At 45.3% G+C, this 19,528-nt stretch overlaps 1 protein-coding gene across 10 annotated transcripts in view; it reads right to left on the minus strand.

Moving 5' to 3' along the window:
• JCAD (junctional cadherin 5 associated) overlaps positions 1-19,528 on the minus strand; it is a 90,058-nt gene that overhangs the window by 49,350 nt on the left and 21,180 nt on the right. The window contains exon 1 of one of the 10 annotated variants that reach the window (XM_039524213.1): positions 13,745-13,834. The exons of the other annotated variants lie outside the window; for them this stretch is intronic. The gene's annotated coding sequence lies outside the window, so the exon portion shown is untranslated. Of the gene's footprint in view, positions 1-13,744; positions 13,835-19,528 lie in introns of those variants that run through there. 10 annotated transcript variants of the gene reach the window in all.

The raw sequence follows: 19,528 nt of genomic DNA on the forward strand, positions 1-19,528 counted from the left end.
GCCACTGCATCTTTAACTTGCCCAGGTTATGCCCATATGGTTCTCTTGTAGGGGGTTCAGAACTATAGTTGTACCTGTATACAATGCCATATGTACCGCACTTAGGATCAAAAGGGTAAATAAAGAATACTGTGAAAATCTTAATTAATCACTTCCTTGTTTTTATTGGTTTAAGTCTCAATCCTGACATTGGATGGGTTATAGGCATTGTGAAAAATAACCTTCAAGTACCCTTTCATTAAAGGTTAGGCTGATTAAAGGCGTGAATAATGAGAGGATACACTTGTACTGTACAAATTCTTTTTCTAATCAGATACCAATCCTACAGCAGTAGAGATCACGTGAGATTCAAAAATTAATCTGTTCATTCCTAACACACACATCACTGATATCACACAGAGGAAATTATAAACTTTCTAGCAATCCCTTATTGGTAGTGGACTGACTACAACCTGAGAGGGTGATACTACTCAGAGCAAAAGAGGTTGTGAACACAGGGTAACCGATGGAAGGACAGAATGTAGAGTTCAGCTCTCAAATTATGAGCCCAGTCATCCCCATGGGCAACTCCCCCTTGCAGGGAAAAATGTCCAGGAGGAACTCTGCAAGGTTCATCTCATGAAGTTGCCTTCCCGGTCTCACTTCACGGGGTAGGGATGTCCAACCCCATACTAGGGGAGAGAGTGTGGCCTAAATACCACATGCAGGCTAGGGCTACACAAACCAATCAGGCTGCAAGCTGGCAGTTTCCCAGGCCGCTGCACAGCCAGCCCGGCCCTTTTACATGCTTCCTAGTCAGCCCACTGCACACAACAATACACTAGGAGCCATGCTGTCATTGGGTCTTCCCCCCCTCCCCCATCTATTCCCTACTAACACGACATGCTCTGGTTCAACCACAAGCTGTTGGGTGCAGGAATCACCATGGGAGGTTCTACGGCCTTGTTAAGTAGCTGGTCAGACTACCTAGGATATCTTACACTTTTGAAAGCTGAGGGCCCCTTCAGAAATATGAAACCAGTTGTGCCTCCCTTGAGCCCTGGCAGGCGTTGTTAAAGGCCAACCCCAAATGAGGGTCACAAGGTATGTCAACGCTATGGATATACCAGCATAGCAGTGTTAGCATAGCCCTGTAGGGTAGTCACGGCCTACCCTGACAGAAAGGGTTTTCTGTCAGTGTAGGAACACTGCCTCCTGGCACAATGTTAGCTACATCTACGGAACCACTCTTCTGTTGATGTAGCTGTGTCTACACTGGGGGTTATGTCAGCACAGATCTGCCAGGGTGCGTTTGTTTTCACTCCCTTGACCAATGTTAATACAACCCTATAACTTAAAAGTGCAGACCAAGCTTCAGAATACACTGGGTTCCTCCTCAAGGGATCCTCCCTCTCCTTACATATTAGGATGAGCAGTGAAAGTGTTAATGTTACCATTTAAAGTATGAACACTAGCATCTGGGTTAGCAACCACTGAAATGAATGGAGCAGTTCACATTGTTTCAGCTTGTTACCTGAACCCTCATCAGCCCCCTACCATGCAATGTCTTTCTCAGGACAATTCAGCAGCAGTGAAACATCATTGCCAGAGCTGAACCATCATTTGTGGAAACCCTATCTTCCAGGCAGGGCCGGCTCCAGGCCCCAGCACGCCAAGCGCATGCTTGGGGCGGCATGCCGCGGGGGGCGCTCTACCTGTTGCCGGGAGGGCGGCAGGCAGCTCCGGTGGACCTCCCGCAGGCATGCCTGCAGATGCTCCACCGGAGCCGCGGGACCAGCGGACCCTCTGCAGGCACGTCTGCAGGAGGTCCACCGGAGCCGCGGGACCGGTGACCGCCAGAGCGCCCCCCGCGGCGTGCCGCCGTGCTTGGGGTGGCGAAATTGCTAGAGCCGCCCCTGCTTCCAGGCGCAGCACTTCCCAAAGGGACATTATAGCAAGGGCATTGGAGCCTTCCCAAAGTGGGAGGGGGCTGGAGGCCCACCCTCCTGTTCCCCCCCGAGGCCTCTCTTCTTCCCCCAAAGCCCCACCCCCACCCCACCTCTTCCCCCGGAGACCTGCCTCCAGCCAAGCTGGAAGTCGGAGCAGGACCGGGGAGCCTGGACCCCTCTCTGCTTGGGGCTGGGGAGGGGAATGAAAGCAGCCCCTGCCCTTGTCCCCACCCCCAGAGAGATGGAGGGACTTTGTAGAGTAAACAGAGCTACACCAAAATAGACCAGTTGAGGGTATTCAATTGAGGGTATCCCAGAAAGGGTATTCAGCTCCCTTCAACCCGTGAGTATTCCAAAATGGACATGAGCCTTGAAGGAAATTCTTGGCCAAAACAGTAGTTAAAGACCCCTGTGTGCATTCAGAAAAGTTTGGGGGGATAGATAAGCAACATCTGAAGAAATTACCATTGAAAATAAAATTAACACACAAAATCTTGCAATATGTCAGAACAACACTGAAGATCTAACTTAAATCCACTAAGACCAGGAAATTAAAATAGAGTTAAATCTTTACTACGTCCTTCTTTTGTTGTGCCTTGTAGGAATCCAAGAGCACATGTGATTGTGCACACAGTACAATTTATACTGCAAATGCAAGGCAAAAATGACCTGAGTGAAGAATGGCGAGTGGTGCCCTACTTCTTAATTTCCACCTTTTTTAGAAAGCAAGCAACAGAGGAGTTTGTTTTCTGATCCTTAAACAATGGTCTCCCTCTATTTCTCAATGGTCTCCTCACCATAAACAGCACCACAATTGGCCTTAGTACTTAGCATCCTTATTAGTCTCAACAGAGTCAGTAACGAGTGAATGGTGTGGAAACGGAACTACCCTCGTAGTCTTAGCGGTGGTTACTCCAGATCAGGACTGAGACACATAAATGTGGCAGCCTGGAGAGCTTACATTGCTGCTTGTCCTGTGACCAGTCAGAGCACTTCAGTTTCCAGGCAGGCCATTCTAGCACTTTTGATGACCACAAACATTTCCTTTAAAAAAAAAAAAAACAAATCAAAACACCTCCCCCTCAAAAAAGCCCCTTAAAATTAGCATTAACCTAATTAAGCATTTAGTGTTTACTATTTATTTTTTCTCTCATGATTTGAACAGACATCTCTTGAATCTCTAACAATTACACAAGAGACTAGAAGCACAATATAAACTCATTCTTAGCCCTACATAGTTGTTTTTTAAGTTAACCAAGCATCCCAATGCAATGCTGAATTTGTCATCCATATTCCTCTCCCCTTAAGCTAGGCATAAAAATAAGAAAGTTGTGAAAATCCAGGTACAAAGAGAGAGAGAGAGAGAGAGAGCACCTCACCATTTCACTGCACTGAATTCATCCCAAATACAAAAAGCAAATTATCTTTATGCATGGTGTGCAGACAAATAAATGAGCAGTTGAGAAATGTGTGCGGGGAACTCTCTATTCGGATGGCAGTACCTTTTGCTGGAGATGGAATATCTGTTTGGGTGATCTGACAAAAATCTTTCAACCAGGTTCTTATGCTATAAATGCATTACATTTGGCTAGATTCTTCTCTCATGTGATAAAGCAGTTAGGGGTCCATGTAACAGACACTTTTGCACTTCTCAAATATTTGTCTCTCGCAGGGTTCCACACGAACAATCTGCTCTTCTCATCAAACTCTTCTGTTTGGCAAACTTTAATGCAGTTTACCTAAATCCGTGCTAGACTGTAAAAGGCCTAATTGATTTAACATGCTTATTCCTGATGATGTCAGGTAATGGTTATAACAAGCCACCAGATGAACTGATCTGGTGGCAGGTAAACTTAGGTTTCCAATCAGAGGCTTATAACATTAAAGTCAAACGCTCTTAGCATAGCTCATTCCTGAAAAAATGTATCCAGCCTTGATAAAAAATTTTCAGTGAGTTACACCAACACCACAAAGAAAAAATCCCTGCCTCCCAATAGTGTGCTGCATTCTCATATTGATACCTTAAAGAATAGCATGCAGATGTGGAGATACATTTCAAAAAGGAATTAGAAGTAAATCCAGGATTAGAAGTAAAAGTTTCCATTTAAAAACTAAATACCACAAGTTACAATGTTATCAGCACCATGATTAGAAGAAGGATGAAGAAACTCTTTAAATATGGGAATGACGGAAGAAGAAAAAGTTCTGCTCTCAGTCTTGCACAGTAATGTGCAAATGTAGTGTCACCTCTGCCTATGTGTGTATGTTTCCTGCTTGACATCAGCAGGAAATCTACACATATAGGTTTGCAGAATACTGAAGATGACCACTACTGTGAGCATCTCAGAAGAGAAATTGGCTGTCCATCTGTATACATGCGGTATACTGTATGTTTCCTGTAGTTGGCCACTGTACTCCAGTTGTATTACAAAGCATGTTTCAAAGGGACCATCATTTCTCCTGAAATTACTGGCACTGGAGGAGCAGCAGAGCTAGCAAGCATGGTTTCAGGAGTTTATATATCTTTCAATCCACATGAAATAGGTCCAAGTAGCAATTTTCTTGGAAAGCCAAACACAGAGGTTTTACTTAGGTTGGAAATGGCAAAGTATTTGTATTACAAAAATAGTTACAATGCACTAGATATTTTGCTGATTGCAATAATTACAGCAGCAATTTCCTTTTATCTAGTTCAAAGTCTCAGTTGCTTCAAGTTTAGAGCTGTCGCAGAGCCAAATGAATAATACAGGGCCCACATTCAATGGAGACAGTGCACCCAAACCAGCTGCTGGCAGTGGCCTACTTTTGCAAATCTACAGGGAGTGAGGGAAGGACCAAGTACACCAGGATGCAAGCTCCCATCTACAGTTAACATTACTCTGACTCAAAATAGCCTATCAGGAGTATCACAGGTTAGAGCAACAACTGGATTCTTGAGGGGGATAAGCCAGCATTTACACTGAATTCTACATACAGGCAGAAATCAGTATTACTGCAAAGCTGTCATATATGCCATTGTGTGAGTGCCTTCTTATTTTAAATAAGATCATGTTAACGTGAAGAAACATCGGGCACATTATGAAATTAGGGGAATCAGAGAAGAAAGTTGAGCTGCAGCCAAACTCTTTGAGAATGAAGGTGGCACATCCTAACAGTGTTACCTGTCTAGGAGAGGAATTTTTTTTTTAAATGTCATAACATTTTGTTTTAACTTTAGAAAAAGGTTTTGTAATCTGACACGCTAAAGACCAATTCCCAACTAAATCATCCCTGCCATGGCTTTGTCAAGCCTGACCTTAAAAACCTCTAAGGAAGGAGATTCCACCACCTCCCTAGGTAACCCATTCCAGTGCTTCACCACCCTCCTAGTGAAAATGTATTTCCTAATATCCAACCTCAGCTGACAAAGTCCTAGTGCAGAGGGTCCTAAATATCCAACCTCTCCTCATTTGCCATTTAAGCAGATTTATAATTTACAGAATATTATTATATCTTTACAAGCCAACTGCAGCATAGTTAGTCATAACTAGACAGATAACCACTGTAACAGGAGTGCATACAGAGTGGCATGTGTGCACCACTGGATAACTGAGGCGTAAGTGAACCTTAGTTTTCTAGGTACTTTTAGAGGAGACTGATGAAAGTGTGGCTTTTCTGTGAATTTCTGATAGATCCCTCAGCAGGAAACAATTACATGTAATACCAATTTCCTGCAGAATCTCACAAATCCGTCCCTGCAGGGATTTCACCTTTCAGTGGTCTCCCCTGTACAGTACACAAATCTAATTGGAATGGTACAAAGGCAGATCTGTGAAGCAACACATGTTTTGCACTCTCTGAAGGCTGGAGAAAATAGTCTCTCATCTTTTAATAAAAGAGTGTCGCCAAACTATGCACCCTCCAGTGACCAAGATGATTCTGCACAAAGCCAAGAGGTGGATGTAACACATGGTGGAACAAGCACATACAGCAGGTCCTGCTGCTTTTGAGGCACAAGATTATACTTCTGCCTTGACAGCAAAACTGGTAAGAGTTACGTTTGCGATAATTGGACACTCTCGGGCATTGAAACATCAGTGAAAGGGTGCACTTCCCTAATGACAGCCTGCTAGAAAGGGGAAAGCCTCCTGGGAATGCATTTCAACACCACTGCACTTTCCAGCTACACCATCAGGATAAAAGCGGCTGTCGCCCCAGAGCTCTGTTGGAATGGTTGTCATTCTCCACCAGTAATAGCGAGGGTGCCAGTGCTGAGGAGATCACAGAGTCAAACATCAGATACACATTTAAAAACAAATTAGAGAGAGTTGCTAACTAGAAACAGATCCTCAGCTGGTGAAAATTGGGTTAACTTCACTGAAGCTGAAGGAGCTACACCAGTTTACCCCACAGGATGATTTGGCCCAAGAGTCCAGCTCCTAGTGGGCGTGCATCCATAACTAACAAACTACCACCACAATTGGCACTAACAGGTATTCTTGTTGGCAGACTCAGCAGGGAGAGTGAGGGCTGAATGGACAGGGAAAACACACTACCTTTGCCCCAGGGCTGACCCCTCCCATGGGGGTTGAGGCAGGACAGTAAGGGGACTCTCACACTGCTGCCTGTGCTTTTCTGCTCTGTAGGTGAACAGAGATTTCCAGTCTCCAGGACCCTCAGCCTGGCAATGAACATTCACCTGCACTACACTCACTTAAAGAAACCAAACAAAATAACCCAGGGGTTCTACAGGATTATTGTCAGAATCATCAGCTCACCTTTTTATTTTGGATGCCACTGTCTTTTCTAGTAGCTGCTGCTTTCTTGAATGGCTGCCAGCATGAACGTGGGCCCAGTTTTCAAAGGGCCCCCACTTTCTGCACACACAACATTTGCTCAGGCCCAGGGGCGGCTCTACCTTTTTGGCCGCCCCAAGCAGTCATGCGCGGGAGGCGCCCCGGAGCCGCGGGAGCAGCGGACCTCCCGCGGGCATGACTGCAGAGGGACCGCTGGTCCCGCGTGGCTCGGCTGGACCTCCCGCGGCTGCGGACGGTTCGCGGGTCCGGCGGCTCCGCTTGAGCTGCCGCAGTCATGCCTGCGGAAGGTCCAGCCGAGCCGCGGGACGAGCGCCCCCTCCGCAGTCATGCCTGCGGCAGGTCCAGTCGTTCCGGGGCTCCGGTGGACCTCCCGCACGCATGACTGCGGCAGGTCCGCCAGCCCAGCCTGCCGCTCCTCGGCTCGCAGCGACAGGTTCAGCTGGGGCCCCAGCCTTTTGCCGCCCCCTAGATTTTGCCGCCCTAGGCACCAGCTTGTTTTGCTGGTGCCTAGAGCCGCCCCTGCTCAGGCCTCCAAACCACAGATTTACACAGCCAAAGTGGGTACCTAAGTACACAGTTTCCTGATTACTGTGTGCAGGCAGATGTGCACACACAGACCTTAGGCCCTTTGAAAACTTACTTCTGTGTATGTGCATTTGTCTGTCTTATTCTTTAAAGCATCATAATATGTCTCAGATGTGCAGACACCATGATCAGCAGCTAACTGCACATTTGTGGCACTGGTAACAGAATGAACTGGTGAGCTTGGCCAGTAGCGTTTACTTGTGAGCAATCTGACATATCGCCCTAGCAAAGGAGGATAGTAAACACAAGCCAGTCCATTACAAGATGGCCTGTATCTTAGAAATTCTGACAGGTAAACACCGATGGGACTTGTCCTACTTGGTCATGGTTATAAATATTCAATTGGGTTTATGTCTTTTCCAGTATTGAGCTCTTTATTAACTCCAGCTCAGGTGGACTTGATGTTAACACTCCAGTTGAATCTGATCTGTTTCTAACTGTAGCGCCCTTATGGCTTTATCATTTAGAATGGAATTTCTGCATGGAAAGCACATTGTCATCTAAGACTTAATTTTGAGCTTTAATAAAGAAAGGTAACAAGGTATGTGCTGCTGGCAAAGTAATAATTCAGATCTTCACTAGGATGGGGCTGAAATAATGAGAGGACTAAAACAGCTGGGAAAGCTGTTTAGTTGCAGTTTCTGGGGACCAGACTGTGCCACACTGCTCTGCAGATATGCAAGGAAGGGGGTAGGGTGCCTCTGAGTGGCAGCCAGGAACAAATGCATTCCCTGCCTGTTTTGGAATCCAGAAACTGCTCCCTCTCTACACCCCTTGAAACAGTGGGTGTGGAGGAGATGAGGTTATGGATCTGTCCCCAAGCACTGGCAAGCAGAGCGGACAAGGTGGATGGGGGGAATATACGGCACCCCTGTATGTGTGCCAGGGAGCTCTGAAAGGAATTCTGCCTCTGCTGGGTTTTCTCCCCACCCCAATGCAGAGCGGTGTCTAAATGACACAATAGAGGGGGTGGAGGAAAGGGGAGTGTAGAAGTACAGAGTGTAAAAAACTGTGACCATTTCAGCCTTTGACCTTCTGTGCTGGTCTCTAGCACCTGAAGAGAGCAGAGAGAGGGAACAGTTCTGTGCATGAGACTTGAAGAAAGCATGATGCTATCTGTAGCAATTTTTTTTAAATTGTTCATTGCTTTCTAACTTGGGGGAGTTGAGGGGCACAGGGTGTTATCCCTTTCAGAGAAGTCAGAATTTAGAGGCCACTTTTGCTATTTTCAAAGAGCTTAACATTTACAAGACAAGGCGCTGGCCTACTCTCTGACCACAGAAGCTCATCTTAGTCTGGACTGGCTGTCATAACACCATCTCTTGGCTATTTGGAAAGTTAATTATTTTCTCTCCACTACAGCTGGTCAAAAATGCATTTTTCCCCTCATGAAAAATTTTGAAACAAAATTTCTCATTTCATATGTTTCACTTATCCCAGAAAACTACACATAATGTTTCCATCCAACATTTTGATTATGTTTAATTCAAATGTTTTTTTGAAAACTAAAAAAAAAAAAAAAAAAAGGTTGAAAGGTCAAAATTTTGGATTTTGTTTTTCCATAGATCCCAAAGCTGGAAGGGACCATTGTGATAATCTCATCTGGCCTTCTGTAAATCACAGGCCATAAAACTTCCCCAAAATCTTAGAAAAGCATCCAATCTTGAGTTAAACATTGTCCATGACAGAAAATTCCCCACAGCCATGGTAAATTGTTCCAATGGTTAATTACACTCACTGTTAAACATTTTCTCACGATTTTCGGTCTGAATTTGTCTAGTTTCAACTTCCAGCCATTGGATTATGTTATACCTTTTTCTGTTAGATTGAAGAGCCCACTATTAAATATTTGTTCCTTACGTAGTTACTTACGGGCTGTAATCAAATCACCCCTTAACCTCCTCTTTGTTAAGCTAAATAGACTCAAGGAGCTCAGTCACTATAAGGCAGGTTTTCTAATCCTTTAATCATTCTCATGGCTCTTCTCTGAACCCTCTCCAATTATTCAAAAACTTTCTTAAATTGTAAGCACCAGTACTGGACATAATATTGCAGCAGAAGTCACACCAGTGGCAAATGTAGAGAGGTTATTTTACCTCTGTCTTTATTCAAGATCCCCCTGTTTATTCATCCAAGGATCACATTAGCCCTTTTGGCTATAGCATCACAGCCGGAGCGTATGTTCAGCAGATTATCCCTCTCCCTCCCCAAATCTTTTTCAGAGTCACTGCTTCCCTGAAAGTATGGCCTACATTCTTTGTTCCTAGATGTCTACAGTTACATTTAGCTGTATTAAAATGCTTGCCATTTTCCCTATCCTGCCTTTTCACTACCAAATTCAATAGGCTGAAAAAAATGTTTAGTTTTCTCCCTCATTTATTTCCACTTCTCCCTTTCCACTCTAACTTTTAAAACTTCATCACCTTTAGAAAAGCTACAGTGCTTTCCTCTTGCCACTCTGCAAGTTTTCTAAAGTTGGAGCCGTTTTGAAAAGTCACAGTGTAAAAAGAACAAAAAGGAAAGAGAGAAAAACGTAAAAAAAAAAAAAACAAGAAAAACCATTGTACATTATTCATTATATTGAACTCAGTAACAAAAAGGGAGAAAGGGGGAAAAACAAAAATTCAAAATTTTGAAAAAATTTGGTTTTCAAAAAATGAAACAAAATTTAAACTTAAATGTGAAATTAAATGAAAATGCTAGTTTCAGTTCACTTTGGATTTTTCCATTGAAAAATTTAATCTAGAGTGACATCTTCCTGCAACAAGCATCATTTTTGACTAAATCTCACTTTTTGGCAGGAACATTTTTTGACCAGCTTTGCTCCCCAATATGGAGGATTCAACATATTTTTCCATCACCTCTGGGCTGGATTCCTACAGTTTGTTCTGCTCTGGGTTCCCCTTGAAGTTGATCCAGAAATTGCACCACCTGCTGAAGAAAGCTTCTCATTTGCTTCACATGGAGGTAGAAAGTGTGTTGCTTACCCTTTGAGATGTGCACTCATTGCCAATAAGCCAATGGATGCACCCTTAGGCTTTAATGTTGAGATATAAAAAGCCATGTGGCACATAGCCCAGCTTTCCAGTATCTCACCTGATATTCATGTCACCTCATCTATTTATATTCATAATCTTGTAGATGTTGGGATTTCTCTAAATCTCTAATCCAAACACGGCATTCCCCACTTGAGATCTCAGAAAGAAAGGAGCCAGGGTAAACGTGTAATTTACATGTTAATAGAGGTCTGCTTGAAAGGAGGTATGTGTCCTAGACCAATTAGCCACACAACTGGCAAATTAACTGATATGCATTTTTAAATTGCAAAAAAGACCACAAGTTAAAATCTGTGTTTGTAAAAGCAATAAAGAAACAATGGAAGAGGAAAGGATTAAACTTCTTTTTTATCTGTGGCATTTTGAAGTGTTAATTGATATCAGGGTAAATCCAGGACTGAAATCATTCTACAGCCCTGAAGACTATCATTAAGGCATGTGTATGAAAGGAAGTTGTACTTTAGGCTATCCAAAAGCTTACACAAAGGCATAGTTTGATACAGCTCTAAAAGGAATTACTCCTTGCTGCAATTTGTGTCACCTTTACTCATAATGGAGAGAAAAGATAAAGGAATAGACCTTGGCAGGGCCGGTGCAAGGAAGTTTCGTGCCCTAGGCGAAACTTCCACCTTGCACCACCACCACCCCCAGCTAACGCCGCCCCCACCGGGATCTCCCCCCCACAGCAGTAACTCCCCACTCCCTGCAGCAGCTAACCCCACCTGGGGAGACTCCCCCCCGCGGCAGCTAACCCCGCCCTGTGTGACTCTTAACACTTGCTTGTACAGTCTTATTGTAGGGCCTATTTTAAAGTGTATTGTTACCTTTAGCCAGTCTCCAGTCAAAACTGCAGGAAGTTAAAGCATGGTTTTGTACGTGTGTCTTTTGTGTTTTATTTTAATTGGGAAGCTACCAAATCAGTTGTGGAAAAGTAATATGCTGTCATTGAAACTTTTACAAAATTACTAACGGTACAAGTGAAAACAATGACATCTGATGTGCACTGGTATAAATAAGAGAACCAGACCCAGAAATTCTGGCATGCTTTGAGAAATAAACACTTGTGCAGTATGTAATTACTGAATTACAATTGATAGTGTTTCTGATGCATGCTCTTAAGTTGACAAGCACTCTTATCTTTAGCGATATTAGTTGCCTATTCCACTTTCATACCAGAAACATCTGGCAGCCTTTTGTACTATAAGGGTGAAAAAAAATAACCACCCACTATTAGCAGCATCATTCTTTGCTTGAATTCTTTTAAGCCAACTTTACGCTTGGAGCTAATTTTCCTAACCAAGTTGCAGTACTCTGTGAACAGGGGCTGACTGTATACTAGAGATGCAGGTAGGCCTGTAACTATAGGTGTACAAACATTACCAAAATGTTGTTTACAATACTTACTGGTATATTCAAAATAAATAATTCCATTGGAGTCACTTCTGCATATGTGAATTTGATGCTCTTCATTGGCTAGAACTAAGCACAATGAACCACTCTTACACTAGTGTAAATCTGGAATAACACCATTGAATTTGTCCCTGTGTGGGCAGGCACTGTTCCATTTTGGAGCCCACTTCTACCAATACACCTCAATCCTGGTCTGAAACTTCCTGCGTGTGCTGGGGTGGCCTGCTCTTTTAAGGCCCTGAGACCTGGAGCTGGCCATCTCCATCCTGTTAGCCTGCCTCACACACCTGGGATGGGGGCTGGGGTTAATTAGTAGGACCAGCTGAGTATGGAAGAGCTGATTCTCCCATGCAGAGCAGTAGGTGGGGAAAATGTCATCAGGAAGTTTAGAGAGAGATTGCAGAACATGGGAGAGGCTCCTGCAGGGAAGACCTTGAGACAAGGGAAGTTGCTCCAACTAGGAAGGGCTGGGAGTAACCTGCTAAGGCAGGAAGGACCTTGAGACACCAGAAGAGTTTGGGGCTGTGCCTAGCTTAAGGCTGGAGAGAAAACGTCTGGGTTTATTGTTGAACTTTAGTGTAATAAACCACACCCTAAGGAGGGCTGTTGTCACTGCATTCAAAAAAGCCTGTATGAAGTTGATTTAAGAAGCCCCTTGGAGAAAAGGAAAGTGAGGAAAGTCACCTGCAGAGCAACCTCTGGCCCTGGGGAAGGGCTCAAGAAGCAGCCAGGGTGGTAATACTGCTACACCAATCTTAGGCATATCTCAATTATATCAGTGTGTATGGTGGTTTCTGCCAGGGAGAAATGCTGATTAAAGTTTAAGTTGAGGCCATTCAAATCTTTCCCACCTGTGACCCTGAGTCAGGACTGAAATCCCAGATACTCCACTCAGAATGGGGTAAATCAGGAGCGTCTCCATTTAAGTCAGTAGTTACTCCAGGGTAATACTGGAGTAAGTGAGCAGGAAATCAAGTCCTAGGTCTCCAGAGGAAACAGGCCTTTAGTTCAGAGTCTTTCACTGAAAAGAAGGGTTTGTAATAGAAACAAAGATCCATAGTTTCATATAAATTACCATAATAAAAGAAATGCATAAGCAATCAAATATGCAATTAATTTGTATATGAATCTCTTGCTCCCAACTCTTACTCAAGATAGTTATATAATTGGAAAGCTAGATCAGTGAATGGACTTATGTTTCTTTCTGAAACATTGTATCGGCCCATTTCCCCCCCCCCCCCCCCGCAAGCACTTGATTTGGGAGATGCTTGGACAGGTTATTATTTATGACAGCACAAACTGGTGGTACCAGGCATGCCTCTGCAGTAGGGAAGGAAAATACTAGCACCAGCATCTTTGCACAGCATATGTATGTGATGAGATAATACTCATCTGGCACTGAGCAGCTACTGGAACTCACTAAATCTTTGTTTTGTAATTGCGTGCAGAACAGCTACTGCCAGCATCGTACATGATTATATAGCATGCTGTAATAAATTAAAGATCTCAATAAAGCTCTAAATTGTGTAAAGTTCATGTTATTTCCAGAACTTCGGCTAAACAGTTAGGGCCTGATTCCCCTCTTACTTACACTGTTGTAAATCAGAAATAGCCACTAGGAAGTTAATAGAACTACACAGGTGTAAAATTGGTGCAAGGGAGTCAGTGGCTTCTTAAACTCAGGTGGAAGACATCAGAGATGAATCATTCTAAAAAGCTGTATTAGTATTTATACGGTAACCTATAGTTAACTTTAACTAGTCCATGTTACTGGCATTTGTAAAGAAACTGGGAATCGGCCAGTCATTAGAAATTGTTTATGTCCTGCAACAGATCTTGCCATATAGAATATTATTCTGTTAATCAAACTACGCGATGAGGTATTTCCAGTTCAAAACCCATCTGGATAAATATGGCCAAATTCTGCTCCCTCTTACATTGCTGTAAAATCTAGGATAACTCTACTGACCTCAGCTTGGTCCAGAGTGCATCCCTGTGGCTTTTGTTGGTAAATTGGTGGGACAGTTCATCTCTCATAGCACTAACAGGAGCAGAGTGTCCAGTTCCATGGTGTTCTGGAACTATCTGTTTGAATGGCCACGTTTGAGTGAAACAAAAATGAAAGAGAGATGTGGAAAAATCTCTTTATGCCTATAAAAGGATCACATTGAAACCACAGGATTTTGTATAGGAACCTATTTCCTTAAATAGTAGTAACTGTCATTAGATACATTCCCTCCGTTAAACAAATGGTGGCACAGAAAAGAACTACTATATCCCACAGCCGTTACCTCTCTTCCTCCTCCTCCTCCCCCTCCCCCTCCTCACATGTCTCTTGCCTTCAGAAACTGCAGATTTTGGACACAGAAGAGGAAAGTGATTGCAAAAGAAATATACAATTAAAGGAAAATCTGCAGGGTGGGATTTCACTGCCCTCCTCAAAACCCACCATTTTCTTCATCTGAACTAGAGTAACTGAAACCTTGAACTAATTCTTACTGAACTGCTAAAATATTGTACAAATTCACACTGGAGAGCGGCCACCTGAGGCATACCCAGGGTCCAGAATGAACTAAGAAGAGTGGAGAGTCCAAACTGTTTAGCCCTGCCTTAGAAGCCACTGAGCCCAATCCTGCCATTATCGACCAGCCTGGATAATCCTACTGATGTCAGTCAGGGCAGGAGTTGTCAGTGTCCCTTGTTTAGGGTGGGATTCTGACTGCTCAAGGGCCAGTGGTTGAGGAATTTGGGTGATTCCATTGCAGGGTGTGTGGCAGAAGTCAGTGACTCTGCTCCCTGTGTGAAATGGAACCTAGTTTTGTGGGAGCATCCCACACATCCCAACAGAGTGGAGTTGCCGGAGGATGAAGCAGAACAGGTAAGAGGAGAAATGGGAACAGGGCCACAGGGTCCACCATTGCATGGAATGACTGGCCAATGCCTCCAAGGCAGCAGCTCCAGTTGCTGCAGCTTCAAGTTCAACTACTACCCTGCAAGCTAGAGAGGGCTAGGAAGGGGGAGAAGATTCCTGACACCCCAGCCCCTACGGAGCCCCCTTGGCACCAAGCATGGGGTGGGGGGAAGGGTTAGGGTTGGAGAAAGAAGATATGCAATGTAAATATTAAAGCCTGAGAGACCCCTCAGCCTGAGCATAACCTTTACTATGAGGTTTGTTAGAAAAGGCAGTGGTTGTCATTTATAGGGGGAGTCTGTGTGGTGATTTGCTGATTAGCATGATACACATGCCATACCGAATGGTCTGTGTAGCCCTTCCCTTTCCCTGGCAAAGTGAGGATGTTCTCTGTGGCCCTGGGGATAATTCTTGGTAGGGTGAAGGGCAGGGCCGGCTCTAGGCACCAGCAAACCAAGCACATGCTTGGGGCAGCACATTCAGGGTCAGCATTCCGGCAATTTTTTTTGTTTTTTTCTCTTCTTCAGGCGGCAAAAGCCTAGAGTCAGCCCTGGCAGCAGCAGCGCGTCATGTGCAGGGGGTGCCCTGGGGCCGCTGCGGTTCATGCCGCGAGGGAGCAGCGCCCGCACGTTGTGGCTGGGCTGGGCAGGCGCCGAGCGGGGAACACTCGGGATGGGGGCCACCCCAAGGGGCACACGGAGCCGCCTGCAGGTGCCGCAGGGCAGACACACCCCCCCCCAGCGCCGCAGCTGGGGCTGAGCGAAGTGGCCCGAGCTGCCCAGGGACTGTGGCAGGGCGGCCAGATGCAGCAGCAGCAGGGCTATAGAGGGCGGGGTGCTGCCGTGTGGGACCTGTGTCCTGCTCTCCAGGGCTCCGCTCCTTCTGGAGCTGCCTTACCCTGGCTCCTCAGCCCCCTGCCGAGGCGGTCCCCCAGCTGTGCCCTCCCGCGTCCCAGCCAGTCCTGGAGGTGGGAGCCCTCGCTGGAGGGACCCTGGGCTGAGGCGCAGCCCAGGCACCACACTGCTTACCCTGACCCTGCCAGTGCTGGACCGGCTGGAGGCAAGAGGGGAACAGGCAGAGTCACCACTGGTGGGGGAGAGCCCAGCGCTGGGGTAGCAGGGTGTGGGGATGGGGAGAGAGCCCAGGGCTGGGGCAGCAGGGGGTGCAGGTGGGGGAGGGCACTGGTGTCGGGGGCAGACAAAAATGTTTTGCTTGGGGTGGCAAAAAACCTAGAGCCGGCCCTGGTGAAGGGCAATCCCTGCCTCCCTCACAAAAAACTTGAATAAAGGGCTTTGGAGAGAAGTCACACCACAGACTGCATGCCAGGCATGGAGCAATGCAGCACCCCATGTGGACATGAGCATTGCAGGCCCATAGCTCACCCCCCAGCTCAGTATGTGGCCCCCCTTGCTTGCCCCCAGACAGGCAACACAGAGCAATGGCCAGGGCCCTGGACTAGGAGGCAGGAAACCAAGATTCAAATCCCTGTGCTGCCAATGGTCTGCTGTGGGAGCTTGGGTGAGTAACTTCATGTCTGCCTGTGGCCATTTTCTCTCCCACTCTTCAGTTGTTTATTTAGATAGTAAGCTCTTTAGAGCAGGGAGTGTCTGCCATGATGGCTTTGTACAGCCCTTAGCATGATGGGATCCCAGTCTCAGTTAGGGCCTGTAATATAAATAAAAAGTATAATAATAAAAAGCTGGGGAGTGACCACCCCAGAACAGTGAATTGCTGTATTTCTTCTGCTTTGAGGGCTCTTCCGTGCCTTCACTCAGTTCCACCCTTTGTGATAGCAGGGCACTTGCTCTGCATATGTACATTGCTAATAAAAATATGAATGTTGTTAATGAAGGACATCTAGGACTCTCATATTCAACCTCTCACCCTTTATAGTGTATAGCTGAAGGGAAAGAGAGGTTGTGTGAATGGAGGGATGCTGCACCAGAAAGAACACTGAATGTACTGGTTTGTATACTACTTGAACTTTTTAATGTGACCTGGCAGCAAACCAGTGCAAATGACGTGTTATTTTTCCATGCCTTTGTCCCAAAGTGTGTATTTCATGGGCTTAAAAGAATAGTCTATTAAATGTGATAAATGAGGCCATTTGTCACCAGCCTTTTAGCTTTTCTATTAAAGTATGATACGAGATAATGAGAAGGGCTTGAAGAAATCCTTTGTGGTGTTGGAAACCAGGGGCACATGATATATGGAGTGGATTTTATGCCTCTTCCATCATGTGAATGAGATCTGACAATATTCCCTTCATACCTCGAGAGTCTTTGACAGAGAAATCAGAGACAAGAAAAAAATCACTAATGGACCAAAAATCAGTGACAGGTTTGGGGGTGGGGGGAGCAATAAAGATAAGAAGGAATTCACTTAGTGTGGAGCAAACCTGTCTCTGCTTGGTTTCTTTAACCTCTTATTTTAGAATTTGGTTAATAGCACATTTGTCTCCACAGTGGTATCCCTAATTACCGATTTTGTTATTGAGAAAATCTGGCTAAAAAGCCTCAAGAGATTTAGTCTTACCCCACTGAAAGGAATTATGGACTAGATTTGGCCCTTATGGTGGGGGCTGGAGGGAGTGGTGCTGCAGGACCTGGATTATACAATCCCCATGTGGGGAGATCCTTTTAGGCTCCTTTGTGCCACCAGAGCAGGCCAAAGTGGGCCAGACTGGAAAAGGGAATTCACCCTTTGTTGTTCATCTCTACAGTTACATGCAGTTGCACTGATTCGATGAGCAAATTGGGTGGTTCCACATGCAAATAGCTATTCAGGCAACTGATTTTTACAGTAGGAATATAACCCAGGACACTTGTAGTAATAGGTAATGCCTAGGTTCATTTGGATTAATTGAGCATGGAATCTGAATGTGACCCTTATTTTCTATGCACGTCCCCTGACTGGCACTTTAATCTGTACAGTAATTGCACTTTTACTGCATATATCTCTATACATTAGGAAATGTTCTACTGTGATGTGAGAGACAGATGCATGCCCATAGAAATGCTAACTGAATGTAAAGAAAATTTCATAGGCTTTATTACCATACATTAGGCACTTCAAAAATAGCACTTGTATTTTAATTCCACCTACATTCTAAATGCTGTTTTTGTACCTTTCTCCTGCTCTCACCTTTGCGCTTTCCTCCATGCTATCATTAAAGTGCAGCACTTCCTCCCTTTCCTTCTGCCTAAAAATCAACATACATATACAGAGCAAGATAGAGATATAGATGGCTGTAGCCACGAACAAATAATCAGAGACCAGAGTCTCTGGAAGTTTGAATCTATGTTGTATGTATCAAATATGGTCTGTGTTTGAATTAGATTGTCCCATGAATCTTCTACAGGCTCTGGGTGAGATCCACAAAGGAACTTAGGCATTGCAATGCTGAGCATCATGGTGTCCAGGCTGCAGGAAGGCACCTTGCACTGCTTAGCACTCTGAGTGGGAACCAGCTGTTTGCAGGCAGGTGGCTTAGGTGCCTACGCAATTACTTGCAGGAATGAGGGATGCATCTGTCTCGCTCCACACAAACATTTAGCCTAGTGGTTAGCACACATGCCAATATGTAGGAGACCCAGGTTCAATTCCCCTCTCCCTGTCAGAGGAAGGAACAGGGGTTTCCCTCCCCTCAGGAGACCAGTCTAACCCCTGAGCTATGGGATATTCTGATGTGGGGCTCCCTCAATCCCTCCTGTTGAAGCTCTTGCACTCTAGGTAAGTAATGAAGAGTGGTTGGGAGAGGGGGAATGGACCCAGGGGCTCCTGTCTCCCAGGTGAGTGTCTGTGACCCCCAAAACCTCTTTATGTCAACTGCCAGAGGGCAGAAGGGGTGCACAGAATCCTTGTGTCAAGTATGTGCACAATAATTCACCACAGGGAGGCCTATAAGGTCCCTCTTGAGAGCCAGTAGCCCACTGGGCATTGTAATCATTGTGAAATACAGATAATATTTAAGAACTTATGGATCTATACTGGAAATTATGTTCTTAAAGCCTTGAAGTTAAAGGCAGGTCACCAAGAGGTGACATGCCTGTTCAGCATGAGGCAGTAAATGCTTATCTCTCTGTCTGGTCATTGTCTATTTGCATACTGAGCCACCAGCTGATCAAGAATGCAAAACTGACAAGATTGTGAAATCTACAGGAAGAAACACCCAGCAGGAGGGTGTCTGTTTATGACTAAAGATCAAAGGACTGTTTTGATATATCTGAGGTTGCAAAGAGACACACAGTATCCTTCACCAAAGGGACAAATGGCAGCGTGTTTTGTCTGATGTAAAAAGGATCACAGCAAGGCCTGGCTGAAAACCCTGGAAGGACTTTGGGGTGAGCTTTGCTCTATAAGACACAAAAGTATCTAAGTAAATAAATCTAGCTTCTAGAATGTGTGTTATGACTTTATTTGATATGTACCCCTTTGGCTCTAACACTTCCACTTACTATCATTTGAATCTCTTTGTTAAATAAACTTTTGCTTGGTTTCACTATAAACCCGTAGGCACTGACTCTGTGGATGCTCAGCACTCACCTGCCACAGCTGATCTCCAGCCCGCTCATCAGCTGATGGTGGGGTGCTGCTGCCCAACAGATGATGGGGGCCGTGCTGCCATCAAACAGCTGTTTGGCAGTTCGGGAAGGGGTTTGGGAAGGGTGGAGAGCGGCAAGTGGGCAGGAGCCTTGGAGAGAGGACAGAGTGGGGGCGGGAAGAGCTGGGGAAAGGGCAGGGCCTTTGGGGCAGGCTGGAATGAGGGCAGGAAGGGGCAAAGTGAAGGTGAGGCTTTGGGGGGAAGGAGTGGAGTGGGGTTGGGGCCTCAGGATGAAGCAG

The sequence above is a fragment of the Mauremys reevesii genome, linkage group 2 (assembly GCF_016161935.1).
Source record: "Mauremys reevesii isolate NIE-2019 linkage group 2, ASM1616193v1, whole genome shotgun sequence".
NCBI classification, from domain to species: Eukaryota; Metazoa; Chordata; order Testudines; family Geoemydidae; genus Mauremys; species Mauremys reevesii.